This window comes from Balaenoptera musculus, chromosome 15 (assembly GCF_009873245.2).
Source record: "Balaenoptera musculus isolate JJ_BM4_2016_0621 chromosome 15, mBalMus1.pri.v3, whole genome shotgun sequence".
NCBI lineage: Eukaryota > Metazoa > Chordata > Mammalia > Artiodactyla > Balaenopteridae > Balaenoptera > Balaenoptera musculus.
In genome coordinates, this window is record NC_045799.1 from 15,066,231 (window position 1) to 15,072,744 (window position 6,514).

Below are 6,514 nucleotides of genomic sequence, written 5' to 3' on the forward strand. Positions count from 1 at the left end.
GCCTGCTGTCTGTGCTTCTTCCCTTTCCTCACCCCCAGGAACAATCTCGTAGCAAAGCCTGTTGGTTGTTCCTCCTCACTGTCTCTTCTGCAGCCTCTGGTCTCTGCTGAGTCCAGGCCACTCCTGTCTCCCCTCTGGACACTTGTCACTGAAACAGGAGGAAAGGGGGCTGGGTACAACCTTTAAAAGAGTGACATAGTCATAGGACATGACAAAAACTGGTTAGACCCAACTAGGTCCAAGATGACAGAAGATTCGACTTCCAGTAGACCTTGAGCCTCATTATATGCTAATTGTAATACATTAGCATATGCCAAATGACACACCCACCAGCTCCATGACAGTTCCAAGGCCAACCATCAAAGGTCAAAAAGTGGGCGGTGGCCCAATTCCTGGAAATCTCTGCCCCTTCCCCCAAATAGTTGGAATAATCCTCCCACTTTGAAATTACCCAGCCCATAAAAACTAACCACCCCATATTTCAGGGCCTTTTGCCTCCTGGGATGACCCACACTCTGTCTGTAGAGTGTGTTTCTCCCAAGGCCGTTCTCGTGTTTTGAGATAGACCGCATTCTGTCTATGGAATGTGTATCTCTCTAAATAAATCCACTTCTTGTCTATCACTTTGTCTCTTACTGAATTCTTTCTGTGAAGAGACTTAAAGAAACTGAGCTTCATTAAGTCCTGAGACCAGGTGTGTGATTTCAGTTAAAAGACCATGGATTCAAGTCCCAATCTGGGTCACACGGTTTCATCACGACCCCACTGCCTTGGCCCCGCCCCTCCTCTCCATCCTCCACCAGGGTCTCCTAAGATGTCCAGGTCCTTCCTGTGGCCTTGGGTAAAGCCCAAAACTCTTAGCTCATCTCACAGGGCTCCTCAGGTCTGGTCCTTCAAGTCTACACCCAGTGCCATCTCGTCCCATCCTCCCACACATTCTCACACACCTTCTCCTCCTCCTCATTCATCTCTTGCTTTTCCATGTGCTGAGAACACTTTCCCCACCTTCCTCTCAGGACTCTTGCTCATCCCTCAGGTCTCAGCTGAAAGTTCACTTCCTCACGGTGTCCCTCCATCCAGCTCCCACCACCTCCACGCTTGTCCAGTCCCCTGCTAACCCTCCCTTCACACCCCGTGCATTGCATTCCTTAGTAATCACTTGTTCAATATCTCACATAATTTCCTGCTAGAAAATAGACTATAAGAGAGCAGAGACTGTGTCTGTCCTTGTACTTTAGTAGCTCAGTAAATATTTTCTAGTAATTACTCATATTAACGATGATTTATAAACCCACTTTGTGTACACACACACACACACACACATGCGCACACACACAGAGTCTTTTACAAACCAGGTACCGGGACGTCCCTGGGGGTCCAGTGGTTAACATCCATGCTTCCAGTGCAGGGGATGTGGATTCGATCCCTGGTCAGGGAACTAAGATCCCACATGCCGCCCTGCATGGCCTAAATAAACAAATAAACAAATAAATTTTAAAAAACCAGGTACCAAAAGAGCGGGGAGGGTTTGTTGGGATTCAGGAAGAGGCCACTGGGGGCAGATGGTGTCTTCCTTAAAGAGTGGTTCCTAATGGCTGGTTCCTTGGGGTTTTAATCCCGAGGAGAACCAGCAGAAGCCCCCAAGTTCCCCCTACATTTCGGAGAGACCAGGGGGTCATATAAAGGGCTGGGTGGGGTGGGCATGAGGCTGGATCTGGGTGAGGCCTATCACTGAAGCAAGAGGGATTTAGATTAAGTGGGAGGAAGAATGGGACAAATTTGGAAGAGGTCTTTGACGTTCCTTGGACAATGGGGGAGATTCCTGAGGTCGGACTTCTAGAGGATGACACTACCCAAAAAAATGTTTTTTGTTTCTTTCTTTAATGCAGCTGACAGCACATTTATAAAGCAGTCAGGAGCCAAGAAAACTAAAACTATGTATTTCTATACAATTCGCTTTGGTCTGTGGTATTCAAAGCACTTCAGCACCATAATCAACATAATTCTTAAAAATACCCAAAGGAGTGAATTTCTTAAGGCAGATACCATCACCTTATGTTGCAAAGAAAGAAACTGTGGTTCAGAGAGGTGAAGGGACTTGCCCAAGGTCACACAGCAACATTCAGAGCGACTGAAGCCAATCACTTCTATTTAGAACCGAGTACTTTTCCATTACACTGCAATTAATTAATATTTATTAATTATAATTAAACTTATTTTTTAATAGTGTTTCTATTACCCTTATCAGAGCTGCCATTCTTTGAAGGGTTACTCTGCCAGGCACTTACACAAGCATTCTACTAATATTATATCCTTAATTCTCACCATAATTCTATGAGAAGTTTTGAGAAAGAGAAAAGCAGCCCCTGAAATCTGGAAGCTGACTTGGCACTCACAGTTGGCCTTATGTTCCCTTGCTGAACATAAGTATTTCACAGAATATCAACATCAGGCAAGGCCATTCTGTGTCAGTTATGGATCAAGACAAAGATAGGATACTCTGTAATCATGTTTGAATACAGAAAAAATGAACTAAATTATACAAGTCACCAAAAGACCAAGCATCCCCTATCCTGCCTAATATAAGTGACTGCTGCTTCTTTACCCAATACAGCTCTAACCTCTATCTAGTTCTCCCTTCTTAGATGAAGATACCAATTCATAGAACTGCCCCACTTCCTGACAGCATCCATGCAGAGCAAAGCCATCTTCCTGAAACCCTCCCTAAAATCACCTAACACAAGCCCACATCCCGTAAGTCCTTTCTAACAACCTCGTAATGAGAGCCATATGGTTCCCCAAGGTGGGGGAGTTCTCCCTTGCTGCAGTGAGTAATAAACACAACTTGTTCAGCTAGGAACGGAAGTGTTTCTAGTGGTTTGTGGTTGGAAACATTAACAACTATAAGCATTATCCTTATTTTATATTGAAAGAAAGTAAAACTCAGAGATGTTGAGAAATTGTCCCAAGACCATCAGGCAGTAAGTAACAGAATCAGTTCTGCCTTCTTATTTAACTACCTCTGCTGTTTAGGGTCTCTATGCCTCAATTTCCTCATCTGAGGCAGTGAGGCAGTTAGGCTCTGCTCTTCAAAGGCCCAACCATCCCACATCTTCCTAGAGGCAGGGGCATGAAAACACTGTCAAAGTGGCTCTACCTGGGACAGCTGGGACCTCCTTTTGACTGGGGACCCAGTGGATTCTGAACAAGTCATTCCCACAATGCCTTGCAGCTGAGAAGGTCTAATAATGAACTTGAAGTGTGGTGCATCCTGGGAAATACCTCCATAAGCCTTGGATTCCTGCCCCACCTACATCCTACCCCCTCCTCTCAGCCACTCTCATTCACTTGTTCATATTTTCATATTATCTGATTATCACTGCTCTTGACTTACTGGGAAAAGCAAGAGAGGAGGGTGACTTAACCCTACTGACCATCCTCTTATTCTTACACCAACTTCTCTCCTCCAGCCCAGTGAAGGGGCACCTCCTGAGGGTGGCTAACATCCTATCAGCCTCTGCATCAATTGTAGGGAGCTGAACCAAAAGGATTTCCACAATTTTGAGGCCTGAGAATCTGAAAGCTGCTGGAGGGGACTTAGCAAATGTTGCAAAAGAAGCTAAAAGACACTTTGTGGGAGAGGGGGTGGGGGGTACTTCCCTGACAGCCATCTCCCAATATCTGTAGGACTGTCTCAGGACAAAGACAGCAGAATAGGTCAGTAGGTTTCTTGGGAGCAGAGTCGGGACCAATGTGAATGTCAGGGCCAGATGGGAGGGGGACTCATTTGTTCAATGGGACAAAAGAGTTTCTACTGATGAATCCTGCCAGCTGGCACGTGCTGCCGAAGGAAGTGAGCTCTCCGTAGGAGGAGGTATAAAATCTGAGGCTGGTTGAGTATTTACCAGCTAAATGTTCTAGCATTTAATTATTCAGAAGCCTTCCCCAATTTTGCTTCCACCACCAATCCCTCCTTCGTTCCAACATCCACTCACCTATGTCACTCACCTCTGATGGGTCTGTTTCTTAAGGACGATAAAGGCGGCTGCCTCACTCCCCTCAGGAGCTGGGACTCGCAGAAGGGACCAGGAGACTCGAGCTTTAGGACAAGGGCTCTCATGCAAATGAGGTGCTTCCCTCATGTCTCCTGGGTATCTCCTCTTCCTCTGCTCTCTAGTGAGGGGACTCCCAGGTCCGTCTATGTTCAGTGTTGAGTGAACTTTGACGAACACTTTGGGGTCTCCTCATGATGCTTAACAGCAACTTGGAAACCAGTACAGACTCCAGTCTGGGAAATGGATGAAAGGAGAATCTTTTTTCTCATCTCTGCCTCTTTGTCTTACCCCAGAGTTCATGTTTCTCCTCTTCTCTCTACCTGATAGAATCCAGTTCACCCTTCCAAACTCAGCTCAAACGTTGCCTCTTCTGGGAGGCTGATCTTGACCTCTCAGGTGACAGCCACGGCCTCCACCTTGACTTCCACAGCATGTATGTTTCTGAAACTCTATGTCTGCCTTCTAGGCTGGGCAGGGAGCTCTTTGCAGGTCAAGACTATCCTGGTCCAGAGATGCTCTAAGTGGGGTGCAGTGGGGGACAGAAGAAAACATCTACAAATTTCTGCTTATTTCTCTCTAGCCTACCCTTTATTAAAATTTATATTATTGGGACTTCCTTGATGGTCCAGTGGTTAGGACTCTGCACTTCCACTTCCGGGGGCATGGGTTCAATCCCTGGTTGGGGAACTAAGATTCCGCATGCCGTGTGGTGTGGCCAAAAAAAACCCCACTATACTGTTGAATACTTGAAGTGTACATACTAGTGCAACAGGATGCATATAATTATAATATAGAGATGGGATTTGCACACTCAGAATATTTACTGATGTGGGTGTGAGTAATCACATAGATTTGGAAGCTACTCACAGAGATTTGGTCATTACTGTTTCCCTGGTTCCTATCACAAAACAGACACTAAATATCAGTACATGTTAGAGTGATGAATGAACGAAGGAATGAGTGATGTTGCCTGGGTTTAGTCTCTTATAATGTCTCATAGTTGTTAGCTGGGGGACACTGGGCAAGATACTTCCCTTTCTTAGGCCCTAAATTCCTCACCTATGAAGTAAGGACTTCGGATCAGTTTCTGTGCCGCATGCCTTCCAGCATTAATTCTTCTAGGTGAGGTTGGAGTCACTCCTCCAGTGGAGGACAGCATAGTTTAGTCAGTAATTATCCTAGCAAGTGTTTAAATTGCACTAATTACATGCCAGGCTCTCTGGTCTAAGGGCTCAGCATGTCCTAATTCATTTATCCTCACAACAACTCCATGTAGGAAGAAGACAGGTGCAGAGAGGTTAAGTAACTTGTTCAAAGCCACATAGCGTGGCAGATGTGTGCCCACCCGACCACTGACCACTGCCACCCTCAGTGTTGTTGCCTGACTTCCAGCTGCCAGTATCTGCAGCTCTTTGCCTGAGGGATTTCTTGGAGCCACACAAGAAGCCTGTGCACGGAGGAAGCCAGAAGTCCCCAGCCAGTGAATGACAGGGAGTTGGTATGTCAATGCTCTTTTACCTCTTGCGGGGAGGCAACCACAAGCAAGGTGTTGACCCCATCTGGCCCATCCCCCATGGGAACTCATCATTAACAGTGCCAATGGGCTTGCTCACTCTATGTTCGTTGGCTGCCTTTCCTGCCCTTTCTTTTTTTTTTTTAAAGCTCCTTTTATTTTTTATTTTTTAAAATTTATTTATTTATTTATTTATGTCTGTGTTGGGTCTTCGTTTCTGTGCGAGGACTTTCTCCAGTTGCGGCGAGCGGGGGCCACTCTTCATCGCGGTGCGCGGGCCTCTCACTATCACGGCCTCTCTTGTTGCGGAGCACAGGCTCTAGACGCGCAGGCTCAGTAGTTGTGGCTCACGGGCTTAGTTGCTCCGCGGCATGTGGGATCTTCCCAGACCAGGGCTCGAACCCGTGTCCCCTGCATTGGCAGGCAGATTCTCAACCACTGCGCCACCAGGGAAGCCCCCCTGCCCTTTCTTACCCGCTCCCATCTTACCCAACAAACTACTTTCCCTCTGCTTCTTAGGAACTGCACATTAAGGCAGATCCAGGCTCTGGATCTTTACAGACTGGCTGGGGAGTTGGGCTCTTAACTATCTTCTTCCCTGCAAAGGACAAAAGCTTTGGGGCAGTCTGCTAGGCTGTCATGGTTAGGGTCCTGTCATTTATTCACTGTGATGGGTTCAGCTGTGTCCCCCACCAAAAAAGAGATGTTGCAGTCCTAACCCCAGGAACTCAGGATGTGAGCTTATTTGGAAATAGGATCTTTAGTGTGGTGATTAAGTTAAGAGTTCATTAGGGTGAGCCCCCATCCAATATGACTGGTGTCCTGATAAAAAGGGCAAAGTAGGTCACAGACAGGGAGAATGCCCTGTGAAGCCTGGACTTAGGCTGCCACAAGCCAGGTCTTCCAGGAGCTGGGAGAATGGCCTGGAATAGATCATTCTCCAGAG